This window comes from Gadus morhua, chromosome 8 (assembly GCF_902167405.1).
Source record: "Gadus morhua chromosome 8, gadMor3.0, whole genome shotgun sequence".
In the NCBI taxonomy this organism is placed as follows: Eukaryota; Metazoa; Chordata; class Actinopteri; order Gadiformes; family Gadidae; genus Gadus; species Gadus morhua.
Window position 1 is genome coordinate 21,919,571 of NC_044055.1, and position 14,274 is coordinate 21,933,844.

Sequence of the window (14,274 nt, forward strand, 5' to 3'; positions counted from 1 at the left end):
GTCCCGTAAAGCATTCTCGAAACTACAATCTGACTACATTATCGGGATACTTCCGCTGCGTCACATCCGGATTGTGTCGGTCCGAACAGATCAAGTTGCATATGCGCTTTTTCACTGGAGAGGCGACATGGGTAAATGACACACCCACCAATCAACCCAGAAATGGATGCAGAACCATCAGCATAACTCTCAACCTGCATACTTAATGTAATTTTGGCTAAAAAAGTTGCATAGTGGGCCTTTAACTGATAACATAGGCTTTTGGTTGTGGTAGCAGCCATGGTGACAATGGCTGGCTGCCACAGGTCGCTCATTCAGCCATACCTCTGGTTGGTTGCGACCTATTTGCCGCCAAAAGGGTCGCGACGCTTTTATGGTCGCGACCTAGTCGGTCAGCCTGCCAGAGCCAGTGGCAGCCTGCCAGAGCCAGTGGCAGCCTGCCAGAGCCAGTGGCAGCCAGCGCGGCCAGTGGCAGCCAGTGGCAGCCAGCGCGGCCAGTGGCAGCCAGCGCGGCCAGTGGCAGCCAGCGCGGCTGGCCTGTCGTCGCAGCTAGCCAGCCGATACCAGCCAGGCGTTGCTGCCCGTCATTACGTCGTATGATTATCATACCATCGTACTAAATCATACAAAAATGTTCAAATGAAAGAGACCGATTACGATTACGAGTTTGAGTAAAATGGCAAATATATACCTGATCGTATCGAACAGCCATTGTGATGATTACCAACCTAGGGCCACTACCACTTGTACCACTGTGCCATTGCCATTTTGTCGTTGAACTTTTATTAAACAATATAACTCTATAACGAAGAACTTTGTACCTATACTTTATCAGGCTTTATGATATTTAACAAAACAAATAGGCTATGTATAATTTCGAAAATACATTATTTCAATATGCCCCAAATTACAACTAATATATCACTCTATAACGAAGTGCTTTGTGCATAATATACCTTATTAGGCTTAATGACATTTAACAAAACAAATATATAGGCTATATATGAGATATAAAATTCCTTATTTGACTGATAGACTGATAGACCAACGATTTTATCATTTTAAACTGTACTTCAATATAGAAATATTAAAACAATATTAGCAATATAGAGCTGTAGGTAGCTTTCGTCCTTTCTGGTACTTCAACTGTCGAAAAAAACCTGTTAATAACATGCAAATTAACTGATTAAGGACCGCCCATAGACTTTGAGCGACCGAGCCAGCCAGCGACCAAAACGGCAGCTAGACGTGCGACCAACACAGCGACCAAAGCGACCTACGTCGCGACCAAAGCGACCTACGTCGCGACCAATGCGACCTAGGTCGCGACGCACGTCGTTGGCCACTCAGAGAGCTCGGCCCTGCTCACCGCGGGTCCTCAACACCGACTTCCTGGTTCCTCCTCCGACCCCGCTGGCCTCTTGCCTCCACTCATTCCCATCAAATAAACATTCAAACTCTTACAACCCTGGTCTGTGTCGTCTGTTTGGGTTCCCCCACTTGGGCTGTAACAACACGATCTAGCCAAGAATGGCCCCAGCCGACACAAGTGGCGCCGTCAGCGGCCCTGGAGATTCACCGCCTGGGTGTTCTGGTGGAAGAACACATGCAGAACCTATGAGAGGTCGCTTCAGCCCACACCTGCTTCACCGTCCATTCTGGCTACCTTTGAGGCTCGGCTACCACCAAGCCTAACCCCGGCTACCGGACCGCTTTTACCGACGCCTTTTGCCCGCCGAGAGTCCCACGTTCCTGCTCCAATGCCATTGGGCCACCCGGAGGCTGCAACGGTTTCCTCCTGTAGGTGAACGCCAGCCGCTCACTTACGCCACCAAGGCCTCTCCCATCGCCTTCCCTTATTGTTTGTCTACGAGGAGTAGCACTCACCATGGCCTCTGCGTCTCATTGGAGTCCCCCACCTACGAGGCTTTCTAGGAGGCACTGCGACAGCCTTTCGATCACCCAGTCCGGGGACGGGAGGCTGAGCAGCGTTTGTTCGAGTTCCATATTGACTCGCCACAGAATCCTCTGGTGCTGGGTCACCCCTGGCTTCGTATACACACTCCCAGCATCGATTGGGCAACGGGTAAGATAACCGCCTTGAGCACACTCTGCCTTTCTAACTGCCTCCGCTCTGCATCAGCACCTGCAGCAGTTCCTCCCCAGTCCGTTCCAGAACCCCGGGACCTCAGCGCAGTCCCCCGGTTCTATTATGAACTAGGAGTGCTGTTCGACAAGCAATGCGCCTTATCGTTGCCACTACATCGCCACATCGCCCCCCACGACTGCACCATCGCCCTGTTGCCGGCTGCGCCACTACCCAGCAGCCCTCCGTTCAACCTCTCCTGGCCTGAGCAGAGGGCTATGGAGGGGTACATCCAGGACTCGCTCGTGGCAGGTGTTTTCCGTCCCTCCTCCTCGTCAGTAGGGGCAGGGTTCTTTGTGGCAAAAAAGGACAAGACCCTTCACCCCAGTATCGACTTCTGCAAACTCAATGACATTACCGTCAAAATGTAATATTCACTGCCTCTCATTGACTCAGGCTTTATCCCCCTGCAATGCGCCACCATCAGGTCTAAACAGGACTTTCGCAATGCACTTGGTTCGCATCAGTGAGGATGCAAGCCCCATCTCATTCCCATCAAATAACATTCCATAACATTTTAACTGTTACAGCCCTCGTCTGTGTGGTGCGTTTGGGCTCCCCCAACCTCGGGCCATTATGCATGTTTTATATTTTTGAACATCCCCTTCTTTTCATCCACCTTTAATCCATACAGAGACACACCTTGCCCGTGTTCTGCTGAACTCTGAGCTACCCACCTGTCTCTCATCCCCCTAGGGACGTAGATCTGGAATCCTTTTTTTAATATCTTAGCTTTTACTTTTTTATTCTTTTTATTATCTTAAATTAAACTTTTAATCTTTGAACTCCCCTCCACACCTCTCCAACGACCCACATGCTCTTCCCTCTGCCAACACAACATCCACAGCGCCAGCCACGTCACTCCCTCACCTTGCCACAAGATAGCAGCATTCTCACCCCCTGAACTCTGAATGGGTCATATTTGTCCTGTTTATCAGCCAATTAGGATCGGGTAACAAAACCCTAGGTAAGCGCTTACCATGAATAAAACAAGCTACAATTAAAAAGGTATAAGTGTTGTATGTACTTTTTATGTACCATTTTACTTTTTTTTTACTTTTATGATTTTACCCTTTTCATTTTAGGGAAGAGAATATAAACATGTTCCTTCTTTCCTATCCAAAGTTACAGGGGGACAACCCTACTTAAAATGCACACTCTGTCCTACCATCAAGTGCTTTATTTTATATGAACATGTTTCTTCTTTCCTAGCCAAAATTATTGGGGGCTTGGGGGGGGCACATATTCTAAGGAACAGGGCGAGGGGACCCAAGCGCTGGACACAGGGAGGCCGAGACGGGGTTAAAGGAAACAGGGCTTATTGGGACACGGGGTAGGTGACAAGCTGGGGCGAAGCAAGCGGTAGTCAGGCAGGCGAGGGTTCGGCAACAGGGAGTCAGTCAGGCAGGCAAGGACTCGGCGACAGGCGGGTAGTCAGGCAGTCAGGGGTTCCGCGACAGGTAGTCAGAGTGACAGATGGAGAACTAGGTAAGAGGGGAGAGGGTTATCAAGAGAACGGGAACACTGAACTGGGTCTAGAGAATGCTGGTAGGACCGATACGAACTGGGTAGCTGTAAACGACGAACAGGCGCCGGCTGGATGGAGATCCCCGGCTGAAGTAGGAAGTGGAGATTGATGATTGAAGACAGGTGTGACGGAAGAATGAGGTAGGCCTACAGTGGCGTCAAGTGGCCAATAGATGGAGACGCCCCCTACGGACGCCCAACAACAGACGGGTGATCCCGATGGAAGTCCCGGACGAGCGAGGCATCCAGAATACGACTCCGGGGAACCCAGGAGCGCTCCTCAGGACCGTACCCCACCCAGTCGATGAGGTATTGGTGTCCCAGGCCGCGGCGTCGTACCTCCAGAAGGAGATGGACTGTCCATGGGTCGCCGGGTGGTTGTCGATGACCCTGGGTGGAGGTGAGGGCGGAGCGGGGGGAGACAACGTTTGGGACGAGAGAGATTGAACAGGTGGCTACCAGGGAGGGGAGCCCCAGAAAGGAGGTACAGTGGCGTCAAGTGGCCACTAGATGGGGGTGTTGGACCGCGTAGCAGGACGTGGCGTGACTACTTTTGACCTGCCAAAATAGGCCTTACTATAAAATGCCTCTGTGTATTCTAGGAAATCTGTGAAAGGTTTGTAGGCTTATATATTTTTTTTACTTGAATTTGTATTGACTTTTTCCACTACATCTGAGGCCTGCATTTCTGTAATAACTGAAATTCCCGAGGAATATGATCAATAAAGTTTATCTACACATTAAGGCAAGTGAGGGCTCGGCCTTGGACAAATATGCAGCTGTAGCTCTGGTACTACAGACGATGCAAAATTCTTTACATACACCGCAACATCATTGCTCATAAACAAGCTGTTGAAATAGAAAAGCTCAAATACAAGGACAATTTTTCAGAATAAAGTTACAGAGTTAAGCTTGTTTAAGGAGACATCTAATTCGTTCAGGGAAGCCTATACTGTTGCTAAAGTAAGGTTGTCTTACACAAAGTTGCATCCCATTATGAAACTTAATGAAATGAATGGAGCGGCCGTCGGAGTGGCTCACCGATCTGATCATTTATGTGCCCAGATTGCTGAGCACATTGAGAGATTACAAAGAAATGTAACTCTAATGTCAAATCACTTGATTCCCCGACTGGCATTACACTGGACGAAAGTACAATTCATGGACGTGCTTACGTGATTAAGATGCGATTTCACTGGAAATGGGGATGTAGACAATGTGTTTTTCGAAATCGTTGAACCGGACCAGGGCACAACCTCAGAGTCGCTGTGTAGTGCACTGAAAAACAAACTTCAGGAAGCGGGAATGGACGAAGAATTTCTTTGAAAAAAGCTATTAAGCATAGCAACAGACGGAGCTTCTTTACTAACCGGGAGGAAGACAGGTCTCATAGCTAGACTGAAAGAAGATTTCCCTCGGCTTCAGGAGCAGATCGCTTAGAATTAGCCGTAAACGACTCCTTAAAAGGCGGTGGCTGGCGGCAATAATTTAGAGTTTTTTATCTCAAAAACTCTACTCTCTTTACCACCAGTCCTCTAAAAACGCAAGGGAGTTATTGGAAGCAGCTGCGGAATAAACATGCAAATTGTGAAGATCGGACAGGTGTTAACTATAAGATGGGCGTCAAGCAGTTTCCGCATTGTCAAAGCTAAACAAATTCCAGGTGTTAGCACATCACTTTAAGTCCGCAGGCGAAGACGTCTCCCGTCCTGGTGTGGAGAAGGCCAAGTACACCGGTTTACTTAAGCATCTGACTTCAACTGGATTTGTTGCAGATTTAGCGACAATGAAATATGTAGTACGCAAGCTTCAAAGTCCCTTCTTGAAACTACAGAAAAGAGACGGATCCCTGGTCAAAGCCAGGAAGAAAGACCAAGGGGGGAAAACAGAGCTGAAAGCAAATGAAAGCATAAGCAGCGGCGACTTCAGAGGTGTTGATCCCACCGAAACTATACCTAAAATAAAAAAATCTCAGGTCTACCAATCAATAATCGATAATCTGACCAGGCGTCTCCCTGATAGTGAGCTGGTAACAATATTGAAGCCTCTTGATCAGCACTGACCAAAAGAGAGAAACAAACTTTTTGAGAGAGTGAGGTGAGGAAGTTTGCTAAACTTCTCGGGGAGTCCGTCACTGAAGCTGTCAGTAAGTTCAGAGACTGGAAGTTAGAAGGCAAGGAAAGGCAGGGAAAAACCTTGAAAAAACGTATAGTGGCCAGCAACACTGTTCTCCCGACCTCCGCAGAGTGTGAGAGGGTTTTATCTGCATGTAACGACACTGACTGTAAGAACAAGAACCGGCTTTGAGTCAGGAGCCTTACTGCCCTGTGGTTCGTGGACCTCAATGGGCCTCCTATGGACTAATTTGACCCTCTCCCGTTCATCCAATCTTGGCTAAAGAAAGGACACACACACCGGCCTTCAACATCTTGGTTTCCGGGACCGCGACCAAAGCCTGCTGAAAACAGACCACTTTGGTCTACTCTGTCTTCGTAACGGTAAGATGATTGCATTTACTATTTATTTATTTAATTTATTATTTATTCTTGAGACCCCCACAAAGCTCAGATTATAACTTGAACACTGGATAGGTCTATGTACAATTGAAACATTGATGCTAATTGCCTGTGGGGGTGGTTCCCTTGGGGTTTCCTATTTCAGAGACAAAACTTTTAAATATTATAGTGAAATTTAATTAATTCTAGACAACTTCTTACCTTTGTAGTTGTCCTTATAGATGTCATGGCCACTGTTGTGGTGCTGTCTCTTCTCCCCCTGTGTTGGCCACACCCCCTGTCTGTCGCTGTGCTTTGCCTGCCACTCAACTGCTTGCACTTGGCCTGCATCAACTCATCAACTCCCCTTCAAATACACCTGGTTTCCCTGCAGTCATCGACAGATAGTACTTCGAGATACTGTGCTAGTTACTCGTTCCTGGCTCCAGTGTATACTCTCTCTAGTGTCTTCTCTTGTTGAGTTCTTGTGCCTAACCTTTGTTTTCTCTTGCCTATAGTTTTTGGAGCGTCACCTCCAGCCTGCATTCTTCACTCCCTCCAGCCTGCAGTCTTCACTCCCTCCAGCCTGATACGACCCACTCTCCAACCTACCTCCTGCCTCACTCCTGGTTTTACTCAATAAACCTGTTCACCGTCACTCCAACTCCTGTACTCTCTCCGTGTTCTGCTCTTGGGTCCAGCAGCTATCGCTCCCCTAACAATAGAAGTATTAAAATGCATTAAATATGAAGCAAAAAACATGCATTGAAAGATTCTAGACATTGAGTGGGGTCAATGATCTCAAGTATAAATAAAATAATAGAAAGAATTGACTCCAAGGATAGTAGGAGGGTTAGGGTTGGAGCCAATCGGAGGTCAGAAGGTTAATAGACGTGTCAACATGTCATTAATCAGTCGTTGTTGAGCCGGTTGGTTTACGACAAATTTTTGGATCCGAAAATGTATTAAGAAATTGTTCTTTACAAGTAAAAGGGAAATATCCTTACGAAATATATATTTTCTCTTCCTCTTCCTTAATGTATGTAATTTGGTTACAGTAGTGATATTTTGGCCACGAATAAAAAAGTATATACAATCGCACTTAGGCTAATTCATTTATTTTATTTTATTTCAACATTTACAAAAGAATAGGGCCTGCTGGGAAATCTGTTCGACCAATCAACGTGATGTTTCTGATCATAGGCTACGTGCTGGCACGTTAATGCTAGGGTTGTCTTCTTGAGAGTGAGTGTCTCCAACTCTAACATATTGTTAAAAGCTAAGCCATACCATTGCAATGTTTAGCAAGCTAAAAAGTGGTGCTAAAAAACGTAAAGAGAAGAAAGACCTGGATGTGCGCAGTTCGAAATTGCCGAAATTAGACAGATTTTCTTTTCTACCACCTCCGGCGGTCACTTCTAGAACTACCACCACCAATGTTAGCAATGTTCAGGAGTCCGACTTGGAGCCCACTGCCACCAACTCAGTGCCCTCTTGCTCCTGCTCCACTGAACCAGAAACGTCAACGGGTCAGCCCGAGACCCCCCTCCATCCCAAAGGTTTGGAATGCAACGTGACCAGTGGTGCTATTGCTGCTAGTGTTCGGTCGACCGATAGGGGACTCTATGGTGCTCAGGAGGTCCCGGAAACTCCTGTGAGGAGCTATGTTGTAGCCATACAGTGTTTCCCCCAGTAAATGTCTTAGTTAAGGTGGTCAAGGAGCGGGGGGGGGGGGGGGGGGGGGGGGGGGGGGTCTAACCCAATTAAAAAAGCTTGATGTCACGACCATTGTTGTGAACACCGATGCATTATTGATCTTTATTTTTACACCTGATGGAAGTATGTTTTCTTTCCCTACGAGAGTTTTCTACTTTGTTAATGCATAATAATTAAAAAAAATATATATATTTTTTTTTTTTTTGATATTTTTTTTTATTTATTTTATATACATTGGTAGTCAAGGCGGGGCCCTATTGTTGATAAGGCGGCCGCCTTAACAACACAGTGCTGGGGGAAACACTGCCATACAAGCCCTGCGGACCACTCCCTAACTACAATGAGGGCAGGTATCAAACTTCCACGTTATTCGCCCATCTTGGACAGAGCATATTGTGAACCCTGCTGGTTGTTTGCAGACAGAAGTGCACCTTTTTACAATGATGCATGGGCCAGAGGTGTGCGAGACTGGAAACATTTGAGCGATATTATAGAGTCACACGCTAACCCTAACCCTAACCCTAACCCAGATATTTTGATTAGGGAGGCCTTTTGGGGGTTTGAAGAAACCCTGGAAACCTCAGCTGGTGCATTGGAAACGAAAATACTCGACAACATTACAGGCAATGGGTTTGACCTGTCAAAGTGTCGAGGACAAGGATACGATGGCGCTGCTAATATGAGCGGTGTCTATTCAGGCGTCCAGGCACGTATAAAGGAGATGGAGCCACTTGCAAAATACGTGCATTGGGCCGCGCATAACCTCAATTTGGCACTAAATGACTCTGTTAAGGACAATACTGAAATGGGCAACTTTTACGACACAATCGTGGCAGAGAGGACAGAGAGGACTTCACCGAGGTCAAAAGGAGCGCTCAAGCCGTTGCGCAAAAGTGGGGAGTACGATGTGAGTTCACCCAAGTTCGAGCAAGGAGTGTGAGCCAGCATAACGATGAGCTCTGCGAAGATGAGAGGTTCAGTGACCCTGAAAGTCACTTCAGGGTCAATGTATTTAATGCCAGCCTGTACATTATTATCGACCAGCTACTGTAGAGGTTTGTTTCCCTGCGTCAAACCAGTGTACTTTTCCAGGCTATCCAACCCTCAGAACTGAATAGTGCCCCCGATGATGTCCTGTATGAGCACACAAAGCGCCTTGCTGATCACTACAACAGGGACTTAAGCCCATGTTTCCTGAGCCAACTCATTGCCTTCAGAGCTTGTTTAAGGCTGAATTTGCAAAAGGACCATCAATTAAGGATATGGCTAAAATACTCATTGTCGATCACAGCTCTTTGGCACCATCATTCAGTGATGTTTGCACAGCGTTTTTCCTGTACCTCACCATACCAGTGACTGTAGCCACGGCAGAGCGGTCATTTTCAAAGCTCAAATTGATAAAGACTTACCTAAGGAGCGCCATGGCATAGGAGCGGTCGAGTGGATTGGCCATACTCTCCATCGTGATCTTGCCCCGAGGCCTAGCACAACTATGCTACGCCACTGAGCAAACAAATCTATTTTGGAGCAAATTCACTCCTTCAAATATGTGTAGGCTTTGAAGAGCGTTTGTCTACGAGGTTGACGTCTTACACACGCACACACGCACGCACGCACGCATGCACGCACGCACACGCACACACACACACACATATATTCTCGCCTTTCTCCTTTGTAAAGCGAGTTGTATTGCCTTTGGGCCGATATGAAGTTAACTGTGCCCATTCCTTGATTCGCACTGTTCGTCCGATCCACTCCAATAGAGGTCCAAAATGTTTAAATCCAACTCTAACGAATAAATTGTCCAAGTTTTAAGTTTCACAGATGATTTATACATTTCCAGGGCATGTAAGTTCACTCCCCGTCACATTGTTTTTGAACATTTGAACAAAATATTTATGATCCCCAATGTTGACCTGAAGTTGCCGCCACTGATTGATAGACTGTTGGAATGGCGGTACTATAAGGTGTCGGAATGGGGGCATGTCGAAATGGGGGCATGTCGGAATGGCGGCATGTCGGACTGGCGGCATGTCTGAATGGCAGCATGTAACCGATAATTATACTGCCTCCCTCCTGTGAACTTGGGTACAGAATAGACACAATTTATATATACAACTGAGGACATATTTATATACTTAGCTTAACAACTCCCCAGAATGATAGTTGTACGGCACCCGTAAAGGGACATGAAAAAAAAAAAAAAAAAACGTTTAAAAGTATCTGGTGCGCACGAGAAAGTATCTCGTGAACAAGAGAAAGTTACTCGTGAGCACGAGAAAGTATCTCGTGCGCACGAGAAAATATGTTGTGCGCACGAGAAAGTATCGTACGCATATCACTGGCAGTTTGTGTGTGTGTGTGTGTGTGTGTGTGTGTGTGTGTGTGTGTGTGTGTGTGTGTGTGTGTGTGTGTGTGGGTGACGTCAGCGAGTGAGTGGACGAGCGGGGAGAGCGATCGATAACACTTCACTAGTTCAGTGAAGTAATGAACGAGTCCGGTTGTGTGTAAGAATAGTACCCAGCCTGTCAAGAATCGGTGGCCGATTCATTCCAACCATTTTCTGACCTATAAACAGACCCACTGCCACATAATTTGTAGAACAGAGGAGCAGAAAAATAAGGCTTTAAAAATCAAAGTATCTGCAGGAAAATTGTCATGGAAAGAAGGATTATTGGTGAGAATAGTGTGTCAAGGGGAGTCATAACAAGTATACCTGTGGAGGAAGATCTGGATAAACTAAAACGTGGAATTATCGATGGCATGGTGAGTGGAGCTAAGAGGCTGATGAGGACAGTGGATGGGAGGAGGGAGGAGAGTTTGTCTGTGCTCCTGGAGTTTCAGGGTGCTGCAATCCCAGACGAAGTAAGAATTGGATGCATGAGCTTTCCTGTAAGGGCATATGTCCCTCCACCGCTCGGTTGTTATAGATGCCAGCGGTATGGACATATAACAGCCGCTTGTAAAGGGAAACAGAAATGCCCAAATTGTGGAGGAGACCACCGATTTGAGGAATGCAGAGACAGTAATCAGGACAAATGTTGCAATTGCGGCGGGAAGCACAGGGTAACATATGGGGGGTGTGAAGTAAGGAAGAGGGCGGTGGAGATCCAGCAGGTAAAAACACCAAGTAACATAAGCTATTCTGAGGCTGTAAGGAAGGTGCAGGGACAAAGGGAAAGAGATGAGAGTAATGGCAGAGAGCGGCAGCAGGGGGCAAGAGGAGAGGAAAGTCAAACAACTCAAAATAAAATAGAACAACTGACAGCTGAACAGATTATTGTTTTTATTGCATTATGTAATCAACTGCACGGATCAGGTCAAACAAAAAACCGAAAAAATTAAAATAATTGTCGTCGTCGTCGTTCGTGTAATTTCCTTTAGAATTATCACACAGGGCCAGTTCAGTGGCCCTACATTCAGCTGCCAGTTCAGTGTCTCTCCGTCCAGCTGTACCAGGCCTCTACGGCCATGTGGGGCGCCAAAGGTCGGGCACTCGTTGATGATGTGTTAGACCGTCTGGGTAGCCCCACATTGGCAGGTGTCTGAGGGGCTTGATCCTGTCATTTTCTGGAAGGACTGGGTTCTCCCCCAGCCTGTCCGGAGGCGGTTGAGCCGAACCCATGCCTTCCGCGGGAGTGAACGTCCAGGTGGTGTTGGCTAAGGGGCGACGAGGGCGTGCAGGTTGGTGTTTGCGTCCTTCCATTCATCTTGCCACCTCATGTCCATCCATGTCTCAGAGACAGGGCCAGACCTTAAAGGGGTAGTTCGGAATTTTGGACATAGGGCCTGCTTCCCAAGTGAGCTTTGGTATTCTTTATCACTGGAGACAGTTTTCAACACATTTCATTCAGTCCTTCTAGTTGCAGAGTTCGCTCGTGCTAGGCTAGCGCACGTCAACGGGCAATGCTAGCCTGCTATTAAAAACAGTGTTACCCACTCCACAGTACACCCGAGGTAAATCAATTATAACGACAGACTATAAATTTAAATGTCTGTTTATAGAATAATATTAGAAATAAAACCAACCTTGCATTGCATTGCATTTTGAGGGAATTGCTGGGTCACAGCAGCAGTGTTATATTCCTGGTAGTAGGCTCCATGGTAGTAGGCTACGGCAGCGGCGGACTGATACCTAGGTTACCGGCTCTAGTTTGTTTACCTGCCGCTGTCATTGCTACAAACGCAGAGTACAGTGAACGAAGGAATTCTATTAGCGTATTCAATTAACAAGATATGGCCACGTTTGGAGGACTTAGCGATGCATCTGCTTTTGAAGACGATTATGAGGAATTTGTTTTATCCAACGAACCGTACATGTACGAGCCGGTGTTTTGATGTCCAAGCCAGCAGCAACAAGCCACAGTTGAGTCCTTTCTGGATCTCGCACTGGAAATTGGTGGAAACTTTGTGGTGCCCATCTTTAGCGTATATTTCTACAATTTCTAAAAGCACACTGAACCACCATGTTGCCTAGTCGTTCAATTGCGCTTCTGTCCCACGCTTCTCTGTTTGCGTTCTTGTGTCGTGATTCGGTTACAAAACTAACCGGCGCATAGTAAAATTCCGCTTCTGCTGAGAAAGTAGTCCCTCGATGATTAATGCGATGCAAGGTTAGTTTTATTTCTAACATTATTCTATCAACACAGACATTTAAATCTATAGTCTGGCGTTATAATTGATTTACCTCGGGTGTACTGTGGAGTGGGTAAGACTGTTTTTAATAGCAGGCTAGCATTGCCCGTTGCCGTGCGCTAGCCTAGCACGAGCAAACTCTGCAACTAGAAGGACTGAATGAAATGTGTTGAAAACCGTCTCCAGTGATAAAGAATACCATTGCTCTCTTGGGAATCAGGCCCTATGTCCAAAATTCCGAACTACCCCTTTAAGAGATCCGCAGCTCTAGTGGCCAAGTGTTGCCTCGTGATCCTTTGGGGTGTGTTCTGCGGTGCTGGGATGATGTTATTTCCGTCAGGCTGGAGTGCCTTCTCCGCAAGCTTGGGTTTCTGGAAGTCGCGTCTTACTTTTGGCTGATGGACTCCGGATAGTACAGGTAGCATCTCTGTTGGAGTTGGTTTCATGGTGCCTGAGATGATGCGCATAGCTTCGTTGAGGACAACATCGACTGATTTGATGTGGACACTATGAGACCAGGCCGCTGCGGCATACTCAGCAGTGGAATACACAAGTGTGAGGGCTGTTGTGCGCAGTGTTGTAAAACTGGCTCCCCAGTCTAGGCCGCAGAGGTTCCTTATTAGGTTGACGTGCTTGGATGTTTTGTTAGCGCCGTTCTTCAGGTGAGGCCCAAAGGTTAAGCTGCGATCAAGGGTGACGCCCAGGTAGACAGGTGCAGGGTCGAATCGTAACTTCTTGCCCTCCATTCTCACTTCTAGCTCCTTTTTGGCAAGTCGGGTTGACAGGTGGAAGACCGAACATGATCAATATATGATCAATGCAGGCTCAACCTTCTAGAGCCCCACCTGCCAGAGCCCCAAGAGCAACTCCCCGATATACTCGAGTAGTTGCAGTTAAATGTACGATTTCTTATTGATTTCATTGATGATGCCAATATCCAAGCTCATTGCTCTTAAGGTACACCAAACGCGTTACCCGCGTACCTCGCGTATAAAATCGTCAATTTTTCCATAGGGAACCATTGGTTTACGTGCGTATGAGACGCGTACACGCGTTACATGCGCTAAAGCAACATTTTACCCGCGTTAGCCGCGTATGAGGCGCGTATATTTACGCGCGTATATTTCAAGAGTTCAAAAAATTGAACTTTTTACGCTTATACGCATGACGATTAGCCGCGTTGCCCAATCAGCGTTGAGCTTGACCCGACATCACTGGCAGAGAGTAGTGAGCTTGGACAGAAGCATACGGCCGACATCTTTCTTTATTCTGTGTGGAAATAGTAACAGTTACGCCATTAAATGCTTTTATGGAAACATTTTTAGCGAGAAATGTGCATTTTACTTTCATAATGTTCGCTCGGTGAATGTGAAGGATGTTTGGTTTGATAGTTATGACGAAGAGGGAACGCTCCGTTCACTTGCATGGACAGAGTCTCTGGTTACTAAGCAACCTCAACGTCTTGGCGGACTATATATCTGCTGATCAACACTACGAATGCTGGAAACACACCAGACACACCATGTGAAGTTATTTAACCCGATTATTGTTATTTATATCCGAGATTATTTAATCTAACCCGATCTAAACTCTATCACCCAAACACGGCGGCGTTTGGGTTTCCTACCTCCGACTCCAGCGCAGCCACGGCCGACAACTTTCTTTATTCTGGTTGGTGAATGTGAAGGATGTTTGGTTTGATAGTTATGACGAAGAGGGAACGCTCCGTTCACTTGCATGGACATGGACTCATCT